The 15784-nt window shown below is 46.4% G+C and overlaps 1 long non-coding RNA gene across 2 annotated transcripts in view; it reads right to left on the minus strand.

Annotated features, from left to right (window-relative positions):
* LOC133270624 (uncharacterized) overlaps positions 1 to 15514 on the minus strand; it is a 35775-nt gene extending 20261 nt beyond the window's left edge. For both annotated transcript variants that reach the window (XR_009743858.1, XR_009743857.1), the window contains exon 1: positions 11212 to 15514. This is a non-coding gene — a long non-coding RNA (uncharacterized LOC133270624). The remainder of the gene's footprint in view (positions 1 to 11211) is intronic.
* Positions 15515 to 15784: the final 270 nt, after the last annotated feature.

Genomic DNA, 15784 nt, shown 5'->3' on the forward strand with positions numbered 1-15784 from the left:
TCCTGCTCTTCACACTGATTGTTCCAGTCCTTGCATGGCTGGTGCAGCTTCAAGACATGGGATTCCAATGGTACCCAGTCCCTGTCCTAACAGCTCCCAGTGAAGTCAGTGGCAAAGCACATTTTGGTTTCAACAGGAGCAGAGTTTGTCCAATCCTGAATGCTGTTGAAAATCCTTCACTGAAAGACAAAGAGAATAAACAGAGAGATATATGATTCTAGGACACAAGAGATCAGACCAAAGGCACCAGTATGAAAGATGAGAGCAATAGCTCAGACAGGACAAGGCATGCAAAGCACATCACACTGTACTCCAAGAACAGCCTCTGGAAACCAGTATGAGCCTTTCGGGTCATCATGTTACTCATCAAGAACAGAGGATTCACAAGCATTACTCCATGACAGTGGGACACAGCTGTCAGCTGGCATGTCCACAATTTCGGTGTCTGGAAATGACAACTTCTAGGTTGGAACCTGTCTGCAAGAAACAGGTTGGGGTTGGTCTCACACCAGCCCCCTTTGGGATGCACTTATGACGGTTATAACCTTCAGCTCATCTCCTGAGATTCTCCATGTTCAAGATGGTAGAGACTCAACTGCACAAAACATCAGCTCCAGTAAAGGAGGATTCTAATTCTCACTTACACCCAAATCCACGATCAAAGAATCCCAGAACAGATCAGACTGGCCTGTATCTGCACTTATAAATTGTATTTGATCTCCTTTTATTGCCTCACCCCAAGTTCTAGAATTTAGACAAACAAATACACTGATTTATACGGATCTATAAAATAATATACATGCTTTTGAGATCACTCTTTGAATTCTGATATCACATAAACAACAAGAACTTTTTTCTTATCTCTGGCACTCTGAATGCATAAAAAGTGTAATATTACATCACACTTTATTCTCAAGGACACCAGCAGCCCTCCTCTCAAACGCTCAGGGTCTAATGCCAGATGTATCATGAGAATGATGGTAAAAGGACCACAGAGTCACAGAAACAGAATCACTTTGTGCCTGGCTATCTCTGTTTGTTCTTTGCCCCCATAAGCTTGGGGGGACAGCAGTGTTTAAGGACTGGGCAAAGCCAGCAGATCTGCAGCCTGGCCCAGCTTTGCTCCTGCGTTCCTGCACAGAGCCCTGAGCAGGTCACCTTACCCCTTGTTTGCCCTCCCTCTGCCCAGTCCCTGCTCTGGCAGGGACTGTCTCAAGCTGTTTGTAGTAAATGGTATCTCCCCTAGGCACATTCTGTACTTTGCTCAGTGAAGCCCTGCTGTAATCTAAGGTCTCTAAGCACTTCCCTAATATGTATATTCAATACTGATATGAAATGATGCTAACTGGTTGTGCAGATATCTCCATTCATTTCCATATTTAAGAACCTCTCCTCCAGAAAACACACATAATCAACACAAAGTTCTGTCTGTAAGCATGCAAGGCTGAATTAACAACAGATGATGTTTACGGAGAAGTGCCACCAATGGAGCTCTGCACAGACAAAGTTCTTTTATCAGACGTTCCCCAAAGAGCCCCCCCCCCCTCACCGTGTTCTCAGCTTAACAGGTACAACAGGGGCTGGAGGGCAGGTTTCAGCTGTCAGATAATAACTAATACTTGCTGCGGAGTTTGGAGGTTTGGCACACTGGTCATCATGGGCTCCACTTAATGCTCATGGCTTCACCTCAATCTGTGCAGGCCAGATTGCACAGAACAACTCGGAGCTTCCAGACCCCTCCAGTAATAGCTCCGGAACCTGAGCTATAATGAAAGCTTCTCAACTATCCTTCATTTGGCTTTTCCTGTCAGAGGATATGGACAAGGGCCCACAGTGCTCCTGTCCATTTTTGCCCATTAGGGCTGCTGGTTTAAATCTCAGTCTGCCATTTCTCATGTTTGCCCAAATCAGGGTGACTTACCCTCACCCACAGGATCAATGCAATAGGACATCCTTCAACTAAAAGTACAGCAGCCTTTGTTGCACAGCCCTCAAGTACTGTTTTGAGACTGGGAATAACTGAGGTCTCCTACAGAAATGAGACAATTTAGCAGAGGCTGTAGGTAGCCCTGGCTGGCCACTGCCCATGCGGCACCCACGTTCCTTGGAAGTCAACATGAGAAGAACCTTCATCACAGCTCACATCTACCAAACAGAGCTCTGAGGAAAGGGACATTCAGTCTTCGCACGTTTTCCTCTTACAGGCGTTGAATGAAGAGAGGAAAAATAACCCAACAAAACCCCCAAGTTCTGATAAGAAAGATAAATTCTCAAAAACAGTGACAGACGCCCAGAGCAGATACCAGAGCAAAAACATGACCAAGATCCGATTAACCCAGTGAATCAGCGCTGCAGCCGGTATCTCTAAACCAAAGTACTCTTCCCTTCCCTTTCCGCTCCCACACTCTTCTTCCCACCACTGCAAAGCTCTCCCACCACTGAGCTTGCACACACGAACCCTGACCAAGGGCCTGATGCCATCAATGTTGGCTCACGCATCACCTCCATGGATGTTTACGAAGTCAACACTGGTGTAGGCACCAGGCCCTCAGCTTCGGATAGATTCCCTCACCACAAGCACAGCTGTTGACCCTTCCTTCAATTACTGTTATCCTTTCACCACTCCTGCATTTGGGACAATTTCTGGGCTCATGCAATTGGAAGGGATTGGGTTGGCAGGTAGGGAAAAAGAACTTTTTGTGAAAGAGGAGAAACATCTCCTTTTTGTCAAAGGAAGACACAGCAGTTAGCTCAGGAGAAGTTATGTGAATCAATCACAGCAGGCAGATGTACTTCAAGTGCCTTCCACTGGTTGCAACAAGAGGAGGCAGCAGCATCTGAGCCAAGTGGCACTGGACAAGCTGCCTCTGCTTTCAGCCAGCATCCCTGGGAAAGGGAAAAACTACTGGGGACGTGAAGGGATGGGGGATACTGCTCTTCCAGAGCAACGTGTGGCTCATTTTCTTATAGGCAATGAATAACAGCCACAGTGAGTTTCACAGTAGCAACAGGAAAAATTATCTCCAGAATAACCGACTGTGGTCAAAGAGGGAAGAGGCAGGAAGAGGAGTGGCAGGAGGATCCCATCCTGAGCTGACAGAGGAATTCAGTCAGGTTTTAGCTATTTACAGTCCCCCCACTAATTACCCAGCAGATCTTCCAGTGACTCTTCCCAGCAGTGAGACTATTCCCATTAGACTGACTGTAAGCAGCGTCACATCACTCCCATGCCGGCCAGCTCGAGTCATAGTTTCCAGAGCAAAGGAGTACCATTTTGGTCTCTCCAAACTCAAGAGGGGAACCCAGGAACAAAGCCTGGAGCAGAGGAATACCACAGCCTTGCCAGACCACTGGCAGCAGCTTTACCACTCAGCACAAAGCCAGGCTCTATTTGCCAAGCTGCGAGGGGCCGTGCGAGCTGAGTGCCACTGAGCACAGCGGCTCTCCCAGGCCTCTTTCTTCTCTGTTCTGGAGCCAGGATCAGCAATATCTCTGTGGAAATAAGCTTTAACAGTTGCTCTGGATCCAGCAGGAGGAGCTGGCTAAACACACATTTTTGTCTTAATGTAGGGCCTAAATAAACAGTCAAATAAGAACTCAATTTAAAAAATCCTGTCGTTTAAAAGGATTCCCTCAATTCTCAGTACTCCTTTTATTCCCATGGCAACTGATACGAGTCTGATCTGCAGCCCAAGTATTTTCTCCTGCTGACTTTTCCAGTGTAACTGGAAACACAGACACAAATACACAGATCTGATGTTGGCTTGCACATTTTCTGCAAAAGCTGGAACACCTTTATCCCAAGTAATTAGTGGAAACACATTGCGTTCGTTAAACACACACACACCAACCCCACCGATACACAGACACAGCATCTACATAGCAGAGGGATCCTGAGCTACCCAAGGCTTGCTATCCATACAGCCATGCCTGCTGTGTGGACTCCCTTCCTTGGAAGGGAACTGTTTGCTTTTAAGCTTGGGAGAGCCCATTCACTGCCCATGGACAGTGGCACGTAGACCAGCCCACTGGTTGCCCACACTGACCCAGTGGCAGCCTGTTGCCTCTACACTGACTGCAAAGCCAACAGAATCCAGCCAAATACCACTGGCACAGCTTTCCTAATAACCATCCTCCTTTAAGGCCCCTCTGCTACAGCCATGTCATGTGGTGGGAACATCAGCTTCCATTTATCCACAAACAGGGTTCTGGTCCTGTGGCTAATGAAGGCCAGGTTCCATCACGATTCACTAGCCACACAGGAGCTGGAAGCAGATGGAAAACCCCTCACTTTAGTTATTTGGAGATGTAACAAAACCAACGTCTGAGTCTTTGGCTCTTCCCTCATGATTTTATCATCTGCTGGCAAAACTGCCATGCTAAGCCCTCTGGAATTCCTACCTTGTGGTAAGGAGCTCGCAGGACCAGCTCTTTATTCGATACAACCCCTGACCTGTTTAGATGAGTTTGGATCACTTTTCAAGGGGACCATGGCCCCGACACTGAAATACACATTTCCTGAAGACCCTTAAACAACTTTGTGAAGGATTTTGCACCTCAGCACCTCCCACATCACTAAATAACAATTAAACAGCTTGCTTTCTCATGAGCACGCTCTTTCATTCAGAGGCCAGCAGTAAGGACCGTGGCAAGTTGTCGGATCCATGCACCTGCTTAGGAGTGGATATTTTGTCCCATATTTTTCTAGTAGGAAAAGAAACCTGAGGTTTTACCTGACAGCTTCTTACAATCCGGCCAGGGTAAGGTATAATGCAGGCTTTCCCCCCCCGCTTCTCAGATCTCAGGAGCTTGTGCCAAAAGACTGTCAACTTGTTAAAAGTACATTAATGCAAATTCCAGAGCTTTCAGTTATGTTTATGCTAATAGAAAGCCTCCCGCTCTGTGACAGGCCCAAGTGAAGAGTCAGTAACAGGAAAATTAATTCCAGCTGTTGAAATTGATTTAAAACTAGTTTATTCATAATAATAATAATAAGGGGAAGGAAAAAAAAATAAAAAATTCCTGGAATAAAAATAAAAAAGGGAAAAAGAGAAAGCACAAAATCATGTTTACTGCGTGAAAGCGGAAAGGGTTCTCCTGTTGGGAAGAAATCTTCCAAATTTAATCAAGCCTGGTTAGAAGAAAGCTCTAGCTTGTTATCGGGTTGTAAGTGTAGATTAACATGAAAAGAATTAGCTATGTGCACAGCCTGCTTTTGCAAAGGAAACACAAGGGTTTTTTGTCTGTATTTTGGTTTATATTCCTTATGTCTAATCCACAGGCAAGGAGACCAAATCCAGGCTGCAATGGGACAGGTAGTATTGTGGATGATAATGGTTGTGCGCTGAGAACACCAGAGCTCCTGGGTGGGAAGATTAACTCCCCGTGACCACTGCATTTATTCACTGCCTTTACAGACATTTTTGCTGACTTGAGCTCCAAGTGATTTCCATGTTTAGACAACCCCAGTCGTGGGATCACATCCCCCAGCTTTTCTGGGCTTCCAGAGTTCAAATCAAGACCTAGCTGGGAAATGGCTGGCCTTGCCCTTTCGAGAATGATCTCAAATGCTCATAGCCCTGATCTAAAGAGCCAGATCTTTTCTTCTTTCTTAAATCTCCCAGCAGTGGTCCTCCCAAGGTCCTCGCCTATGTGTGCCTGCAGCCCTGACAGCTGGAGGAACGCAACACCACACAAAATACAGTTTGGAAAAAGAAGTGGAAGCAGCCTTTGAAACTCTGCTCAGAAACAGACTTTCCAGCATGCAACACCTACAGCCGGAACCCGATTTGAAAATAGATGGTGCTGACATTTAACCCAGTATCCAAAGCACACAGCATCCACTGGCCTCTGGTGTAATAGCCCCCGAGTACAGGATCTGTCCCTTTCCTAATGAGCACTTCCAGGTGCTGACCTGTGGTCTTACTCAGGCTCCTGCATAGATCTTAGAATGGTTTGGGTTGGAAGAGACCTTAAAGCTCATCCAGTTCCAACCCCTGCCACAGGCAGGGACACCTTCCACCAGAGCAGCTTGCTCCAAGCCCCATCCAAGCTGGCCTTGAACACTGCCAGGGATGGGGTGGCCACAACCAAGCTAAACCCTATCCCTTTGCCAAAACCTTCTATTAGGACCATATTCCTTGCTGCTTTTCATGGGACTGATCCAGAGTTCACTGAAACGAAGACAGATCTCTCCATTGACTTCAGCAGACTTCACATCCAGCTTTAAGGGCCAGTCTTGCATTTCAGTATCAAAAACCATACTAGGCTTCCACAGGCTATGTTTCTGCTGCCCTCATCTCTCAGTTCCACATCACTAAGGCTCCCCACCTTGTATATATTTGCCTTTGCCTCTATTTACACCACCACACATTTTTCACAGGGGTGGGGAAAGGGGCAAAGACAGAGAGGTGCCACGGCTCGCATGGATCTTAACCAACTTATGACACTAAGGAATTCATGTGCGCAGCGGATGCGAGGATAAAGCGTTGGACCAATTTCAACAAGAACCTTGAGAGAAGCCAAGTCCAACCTATGGATATGCAGGAAGCTCATAAAGGGCGCCAGCCCTAACCCTGTCAGAAGAGCAGTGGGCTGGTGAGTGTGCAGGAGGCTGCTTCCTCTCAAGGGGAGAAAGGGGGAAGGAAGTTCCCCTAGAAATCCCACTAGGATTTCAGAAATTTGCCCCTTTATTGTCCACCTCAGAGCATCAAGATGAACCCTACAGCATGGCACAGCTCAAACAATGTCCCGGGCAGGCAGGCTGGCTGCCGAAAGGGAGATGCTGTGAGCTCAAAGGCTGACAGTGCCCCTGACTCACGCCATCAGAGGAAGGAAAGAACAACAATAAAGCAAGCGGGGGCTATTTCTCAGAGTACACCCCATGACTTCTGCCAGCACATGCCAGGAAAGGAGGACGCTGCACATTTTTAACTGAGGAATGTACGGCTTGAACCATCATTTGAACTTAAAAAGGGCCATTTGCAGCTTTATCTACCACCTATAGTCAATTCACATGGGGAAACGAAGCATTGCAAATTATCTGAAAACCTGATTAGTAAAGGAGGAGCAGGAGGGGATATCACCCTTTGCAGGACTGATACTTACCTCCTGAAAAATGAGGTTGGTGGGTGGGTGGTAGCAGGAAGGACTCTCTCTATGGGCTGGCATTCCCTTCCCTGGCACTCACCCTGTCCTTGCTCACCCCTTTTTTGTGGGTGCTTGTTCACCAGGATCACCAGGCTCGGGCCATTTGCAAGCAAACTGCCAGGTTCTTGCTTCCGACTCAACGTGAGTCAGGCTCCTACCTGCCTCCTGTTCCCTTGGCCCTAAACCAGCAATGCAAACCCAGGAATTCAAATACCAGCAGCTTGGGAGGGGGTGGTGCTCTTTGTTTTTAATAACAATCAGCTTTGGGTTATTTTTCCTCTGCCTTCTGGATCCGGAGCCTTTCAGGCATAACCAAGTCACACTTTCAAATTACACGGGGGGTGGAGTCCACACAGACATGAAGACTAGAAACATGCCTTTGAAATGAAGCTCAGATTCTTCAGCAGCTATTTCATTCCCAAAGACTGGCACTAAACAACCAAAAAATATCACTATCCTCACCCGAAAATGCTGGTGCTGCAAATCCTCCCTCCTACATACTTCTTATTCGCATAAAGGATGTTTGACTTGAGAGCTGAGTAAAGACAATCAGAGAGAGCTCTGCGACTTGAGGAAACTGTTATCCAAAATCTGCAATAGGGAGCAAAATCATCAGCCTATTTTCCCCAGACAAATGGAGGTTGCTTGGAGCAGGCAGGAATCACATACTGTAAAAAGTCAGGACCAAAGCCCAGCAGGAATACACACACAAGCAAGGTTAGGAGGACTCCTCTGCCTTGCTCTTGCAGGGTTTTTGAGCCCACCACTAGTCAGAATGATGGTGAAACACAGGGATTTGAGAACACAGGAAAAGAGCAACCATCACCTCATCAGCTTCCAGGTCTGATCAGTCTGAAGCAACTCCTTCAGGGAAGACCAGAATGTGCAGGATCCCACAGGCACAGGGTCGAGGTCTAATTCCCCATGTGCTGCCCTGGTCCACATCCTCCTGCAAGAGGCTGGGCTCGCTAAAGGGGCCAGGACATTTCCAACAGCCTTAAACCACTGAGCAGAATCAATGAGAGGTTCCTCAGCACCCCCCCTCCTGCTGGACCAGCCTCTGTTGCCAGGACCTGTGGCTATGGAAGGATGGAGCTGAACTCTTTACAAGGCATTAAGTTTCATTTGCAATTACTTTGGATTTTATTGCACTACTGAATAGAACAGGTTCATTAACTGGGCCAGCAGCATTGTACCCATATGCCTTTTTAATAGAGCTCTTCTATTACTGTTTCCTTATTGGGCTTTTCCCTTTTCTACACACAACTGGATTTTACTGGCATCCAACTTTTGCAATAGGTCCCTGGTGGCTCCTCCAAGAACCTTTTTTTTGTTAATGTGATGGCTGAACGGGTGCACAAGGAGTGAAAAACACTTTATGAGATGCCCAAGTCGTTACTTCACAGTGGGGGCAACAATCAGCAGGTGTTCCCCTTGGTGAAGTGGCACCTTGTCCAGGTCATCTCTAGAAGCAAGATACACTTTGCTAACACAGACTTTCCCTGCAACCAACCATGGCTGGAGGAGTAGGATGAGGGAGAGCTCTAACAGATCACCCCGTGAGGGTCACAGTGTGCTGTGCAGGGATGGAGCCACAGGGACAGAAAACAGGGCTCCTGTAAATGTAAGCTTCAGAGCACCCACAGGACAAGATAAGCATGCTTGAAAGACAGTCGAGTGAAAGAATTGGGACCCAAGTCTGACAAGCCACAGAGTTTCCATAGAGAACATCAGTTTTCAAGGGAAAGCCTGAAAAAAATATCTGGTTCAGTCCAACTGTTCCTACTAGGAACATGAGGACCAGGGTTTCAGTAGAACTGGGCACCACCAGCATCCACTCTGTTAAGTGCTTTTAAGAACTTGAGCTCCTTTGAAAACCTGGTTCCTCAAAGATGCCAGCAGCTGATGGTTAAACGTGAAGGGCACACACTGTTCTCTTGCCTTGTTAAATAATGCATTTCTTTCTACAGTGGATAAGAATTGAAAAGACTCATGGAAGGAACACATCTAAAGGAGGGATTGGAATAGAGAGAGAAACCAATGGAGGAGAAGGGAGCTCCACGTGCAGAATTCCATGTCAAGATTTTTTTCTTCATTAAAAATACCCCAACCCCCCCCATCAGAAATGCCAAATTATCACAAGAAAAACTGGGTGAGAAAGGGCTGATTCTGATGGATATTCCTGACGTGGGGGGAAACGGGGAAAAGGTTTCAGGTTTTCCTTTGTCACGACTCCTCATTGCCATATTTTGTTTAATTTATACTTGGACAGGAGTTGAAATTAAAACCAGTAACAATTGAAAAGGGATGTTTCAGTTGTTCCATCACAAGTCACCTGAGGCTTTAGGGTTTGGGGTGGGGAGGGCTATTTGGTTTAGGATTTTTGAGACGAGACATCACTACCCTGAGTTAGGGAATTACTTGATTTTGGCTATTTTCCTTGTCCTAGGAAACTCTCCTGAGATGGGAAATCATGGCGAGCTCTGTTCTAGACCCAAGCACAAGGAACAATATCAAAAGGCATCACCACCCGAGAATACTTCCTTTTGCTGAAATAGAATCCCAAAACATTCGCTTTGCCAAGGATAAGAGAAAGAATAGAAACCGGACACTCTTGATGGGCTTACAGGGCACCACTAACAAATGCAACCTCCTCATCTCCCAGAAAAGAACATTTCACACAGGCTCACTGACGCGGTGCTGCTCAAACTGAGCAGAAGATACAAACCTGATAAACTACAGATGAGAAACCTTTACTTCTCCTCAGCACTTTCTCCCCTATTACCTCCTCAAGTCTTCCCTTACGTTATGTCACAGGTAGCAGTGAAACATAGGAAAGATTTGACCCAAGGAAGCCTGGTCTGATGTACCCCTTTAGCCCTCCCCATAAAACCCCTTCACATCACTCCTCACCTCTCCCCCTTCCCAAAGCCCAGCGGAACCCTGTCAGCATCTTCTCCACTGGTGCCCTGGACATTTGAAGCAGTGCAAGTATCCCCACATGCATTTCAGCACCAAATCTGAACCCTTCAGTGCCTGCTGGAACACTCAGAGCTATCTTCAGAATCCCAAACAAACACATTAATTGCTTTCAATTTATCAGCCTCAAATCATTCTGTCTAATTACCATTCATCTGGAGTTCGTGTTTTTAATGGTTTATGGGTATTGTTGGTAATCTTTTAATTTCTCATTAAAAACAATATCTTGTACGCACTATGTGTGAAAAGCCCTAATCCGATAAATCAAGCAAGAGTAACACAGTTAAAAGGAAATCAGTGGAACAATATTTGGGTTTATATATTTCTGCCAGTCAATTTGTAATTAAAAGTTGCTACTTTAAAAAACACAGTTGTTGCTGTGAAAGCCATTATCAGTCGGCATTTTCATATGAATACTGCTTTAATTAATTAGCAAAAGTAAATACATTATATATCAAAAACCGCTTTCCCACTGAACCCATGCGTTCCAGAACAAAAGGCTTAATAAACCATACAAAAGAGGGACAAATTAGCTGATCCCACCCTCCCTTTTCAGGTTCAGAGTCTTTTAAAGTTCTCCAAGGTTTTTTTTCCTCCCCACACTTGCTTTTCTTTTCTTTTTTAATACATTGTTTGTTTTCCTTTAGAAGTGCGGACGGGGGAGAAGATGCGACACAAACACAAAACATGCCATTCAAACTAAATGATTTGGAAATCAGTTTTGCTGGTCCTCAGAAAACAGGAGTGTTTATGATTATTAAAAACCAAATGTAATTACGATCACCTACAACGTGGTCCCTTTGGAACAAATTATTTGCTGAACATTAAGGGGGTAGAGTTTGATTCACAGAAGGAAATGATGTGTCTGAAAAATTCTTTTGTCTAAGGGCTTTCCAGAGGCTGGAGACAACAGGAAAAAATTCTCTTCATCAATAAGCTGGAGAGAAAGCGTGGATGAACGGTGTCATTTCAGACTAAAGCCTGTGATAAGAACACCTTGAAACATCAATGACATCTCTTATCTCAGGTGCCTTTAACAAGGAACAAGGGTCCTGCCATCTCATGAGCAAACAAACCACTCACCTCATCCCAGCCATCTCTTGCTGCAGGGAGGGTCCAACCCTGGTTGAGGAGCAGGGAGAGGAGCCAGCACCTTCCTTGACTGATGGCTGTGGCCAGGGCTGGGCTCCCACAAGACAGCCGGCTGGTGAAGGGCAACTGATGGGACCACAGACTGATGCAGAACACCACCTAAACAAAGAAACCCAACTGAATAGGGCTCTGCTGGTTGGATAAGACAGACTAATTCCCCCAATTTCATTAGACTTACCTAGAGAGCTGGAATTCACTGCAGTGATGGACAGCAACCTCAGCAGGCTAAGCCTCACCACCCTTTCAACAGTATAAATGCGTATTGGTCAGCAGGTGAGGCTGAGAGTACAAATACCGGAGTGAAAGAAGTAGAAAAGGACCCAGTAGAAAGAAAGCATTGCCCAAGGGACAATTTCTTACATATCCTTTCCATGACAGTACTGAGGGGTTTCCACCAGGGGACACCTCCAAAAACAAAGATCACACAAAGAAAGTGCTGATAATGGACTGGATAATTAACAGCCCATGCAGGCATCCCAAACTTCACTAACATAGGAAACCCAATGGCACTCTCAGCCAAAAGGCAGTTTGCAGTCACCAACTCCAACCCTCTCCAGCAGATTTCCTTTCTCAGCAGATATTTCATGTCTCCCACACAGTCCTGACTCCCAGCCATCTTCCCACTTGCACCACTCAGCATGCTTCTTCACTAAGTAGATGGCAAGCAAGCTTCCTTCTTGAAGGAATTACTGAATCCTCCTCTATTCTTGGATGCATACAAAGGTCTAACAATCAGTCCCAATCCCATATGCTTTGCCTTTCTTATGCTTTCTCCTGCCATGTATGCCTAGACTGCGATGCCTTTGGAGAAGGGACAGAGTTTTCGCTCTGTGCAATGCCACACACACCAACAGGGCTCTCAGCAATCAGAATTAATACTTCAGGATGACTTGAGAACCCAGATGATTTTGCACCACTAAATCCAGCCAGCATCCTCCCAGCAAAGGCTGCCTTTCAGCAGGCACGGAGGAGGTGCCTGTGCAGCACACAGGGATGGAGCAGCACAGGGTGGGATGCCACAAGTAGCACGGTGCTGAGGGATGTCTCACACAGAGAAGCGTGTGCCTCAAGCAGCCCTTCAGCACAGGCATTCTTTTCCCTTCACATAACTGCATTGATTTTTATCATTGTTATATTTGGTTCAGCCGCCCATCTGGAAAGTTCTTGCCTCCCCCAGCCCCCATAAATAACCAAACCCAGCTCTAACCAAAGGCAGTTGACAGAATCAGCCCCATTGCCCTTTGGCAGTTCTTCCAGGAATTTTTAGGGTTTTTACCAGTCAGGAAAAGGCTTTGATGCTTTGGAATCAGGATTTTATGAAGATCATTTTGTAGGTTCAGCCAACTCATGAAGTGTCAAATGGGGGGCACTCTTTCATCTCATTGCTAGATGGGGAAAAGATCCTCCCTCTTACCGGAATGAGGACTGGAGAGGGGAAACAGAGATGAAGGCTCATCCATAGAGGGGAGGGTTTCTTTTCTCTTGGTAGAGTCCACCCACCACATTCCCATCATACTGATTGCTGCAGTCCTATCTGTCTGCTCTCCAGGCTACATCAGATAAGAGAACTGCCTGTTCGCTCCGGTTCTGAACCCATGCTGCAGGGGCCTCCGGGTGGATCCCAGCTCTTTGCCACCCTCCTTTTCCAATGACTGCTGCATTGGTAGGGATGCTGCCAGGAAACCTGCCACATGCAAAATGAGACAGTAATCAAGACCAGGCTGAGGAAATTTCCTCTTCCACTTTGCACCTATAAACACCCACTACAAACAACAGCGAGGAAATCCTCTGTTTTCCCAAAACTCGTGTGCAAATTCCTATCCAGCCATGGCCAGGCTGTTGATGGCTTGGTTGCCACTTCTCCCTGGACTAGTCCCCCTGTGGATGGCATTCACACACTAATGTGCTGTTTCTGCAACTTGCTCCTCTATTGCCTCAATAATTGCAGATGTCACTCGTTCAGACGATGCAGGCACCAACTACTGTCTGTTTGGCAGAACTTAAAGGCTTCTGCAGGGCTGTGAGCTACACAGCCCATCTTCATCTAGCATCTAGCTGACACTATTCCAACCTGTGGATCAAAGCTGCATGGTTGCTGCCGTGTCCTCCCTTGTCGGTGGGCATGGCTGCATTGACTCAGTTCACCTCGGCGAAATACCATCTTCTTTGTGTGGGTACTTTGCTCAGATCAGACTGCTCACAAACTGCTCCTTTGCTATGTGACCTGTGACCTGTCATTCATGGTCTTTGTGCACAGCAGGTTCACCATCATGCGAGATTTGCAAATGCCAATCTCTGTACCACCAACGTTCTGAAGACCACTCAGACCGGTGAAAACACCGAGATGCTCCATCATTAAACTCAGATTCAGTTTACAAAGTTGTTGCCCCATCTCACACGCGCCGGGCTTTGTCTGGAGTATCTCATAACCGCAGCAGCCAAGCAAGGTATTTGTGGGAGAAAGTTTGAGCAAGGCAAAAACCCAAGTTACCTTTTGCTGGCACACCCACTGGTTTAGGCTACCCCCAATCTAGCACGTTAAGATGTACCGACACCTATCCCTGCTATCATCGTGGAGACTAGGATGATATGTTTGAACATATATTATCTATATTTAGACACAATACTGAAGTTGCTGTTGATTTCCTACAGGAGGAGAACAAGCAGTAACACCACAGTGCTCTGGCATACCTGCAGACACCAGTCATCCTACATGAGGAGTGAAACCAGCAAGAAGGACACATCCAAGACACATTCCACTCCTCTTCTGCAAAGCAGAAGCCCAAGGCAATGTCAGCAGTATTCTCGAGGGAAATTACAGCAGGAAGGCTGACCCTGACAATAAATGAATGAAGCTTCAACTTGCTTCATTCACATCCTTGCCACAACCAAACACAAATAGAGGCTTCCAGCCCATTGCTTTCCAGTGGCACAGCCTCCACCACACTGAGAACAGGAAATAACTACTGAATACAGCCAAGCAGTCCAACAGCCAGCCCCCAGTTAACCAAACACCCTTCAGTTCCACTGGGAAATTGCCCTTCAGTGTTGTTGCATTAAAGAAGTTTCTACAGATCACATCTTTTAGGTGTATTGCTAAAGGCAGGAGACTCGGGTACATCCACTGCTGGTCCAGGTCTGCCTCCAGTTCCCAGCTCTGTATGCATGACCTTGAAAAAGTCATTCAACTCCTCAATGCCTGAGCTGTTTAACTGCTAAAAAGGCTCTTCCAGCTCTTGGCTGTCTTGTCTGTTTAGGCTGTGAGCTCTTTAGGGCAGGGACTGTCTCCTATTAAATGATCATAACTCTCACTTAATTTGGGTCTTCTACACATCCAGGGCCCTCGCAAAAATGTCATAAAACAAAAGCTTTCTAATAAATTTTGGGGAATTCCAGATTCTGATCCAAAATGCTCGGTGGTTTTCCCTGCTGAATATGGTGCCGAATCCCTTGTTAGAGTGTGTGTGTGAGGGGGGGAGGAGGGAGACTCCTTCTAATTTAAAGAGATTGCATGAAAGGCAGTTTAAGTCCTTGTGGCTGTATATTTCTTTTAATTAGTTTATGCACAGTGCATTTGCATGGGAAGCTGCACAGTGTGTGGATGGACTTAATTAGGAGAACAATACATTCCCTCTTAAGATAATGACTTGAGGATTATGAAAATTATTATTCCAGATCCATCCATGGGTCATCCGAGGTTCAGCATCCAGCGAACTTTTGAAATGCATTGAGGTCAGCAGTTTGGGTACCGTCAGGAAAGTCACTTGATTTTACTGGTGCTTAAATGATTAATTATGAGCAGCGGCTGCAGGCATCCCCCAAGTTACACAATAGCCCCAGGACTTGCTGCATTTCACATGTGCCATCAGCTACTCTGGAAAGATGGATGTGCTAAATGGGGCTGTGAGATTCACTGCAGTCATCTGCCAGCAAAGTCTCCTTCTGAGCTCTCCCCCCTCCCTTCCATACCTCCTTTGCCTTTTTCTCCCTGGCTGGGAAGGCAAGAAACTTCTGTCTGTGCTAATGGATCTTTGCAGCTGGAGAATCAAGACAATTAGGGGAGTATTGCAGGACGCAGCTCAGTAGCCCACCTGAAATGAGACACATCATGTCCTATTTCAGAGCAAAGCACCTAGAGGCAACTGAGCTGGAGACATCACCCAAGTGTACCTCAGCTTTAACTCATAGCTTGATGGGTCTCAAAAAAGGCATCTTTTCTGCCTCTCTCTCAACCCCAATTTACTCTTAGGAAAGCAGAATCGCTCAAAAGTGCTCCTGCATCTCACCACGACAGATAGGGAAACAAACCTCTTTAAGGAGTTTCCACAAGGACTGCATTTCACAGCCAGTTCAGTTCAAACAATCTGAAAGCCCATCCTCTTCTCTCTCTTCAAGGTGAAGAGCCTCTCCGCTGCAACAGGGTGTCCTGGAGAGGGGCAGCCCTGGATCCCAAAGCCATACAACGCAACTGTTGAGACTATGGAAGTCACTGTCTCAAGTCTGA

This window comes from Pezoporus flaviventris, unplaced genomic scaffold, assembly GCF_033815535.1.
Source record: "Pezoporus flaviventris isolate CSIRO_AGI_PZ_B2104156 unplaced genomic scaffold, CSIRO_AGI_Pfla_v1 ptg000021l, whole genome shotgun sequence".
In the NCBI taxonomy this organism is placed as follows: domain Eukaryota; kingdom Metazoa; phylum Chordata; class Aves; order Psittaciformes; family Psittacidae; genus Pezoporus; species Pezoporus flaviventris.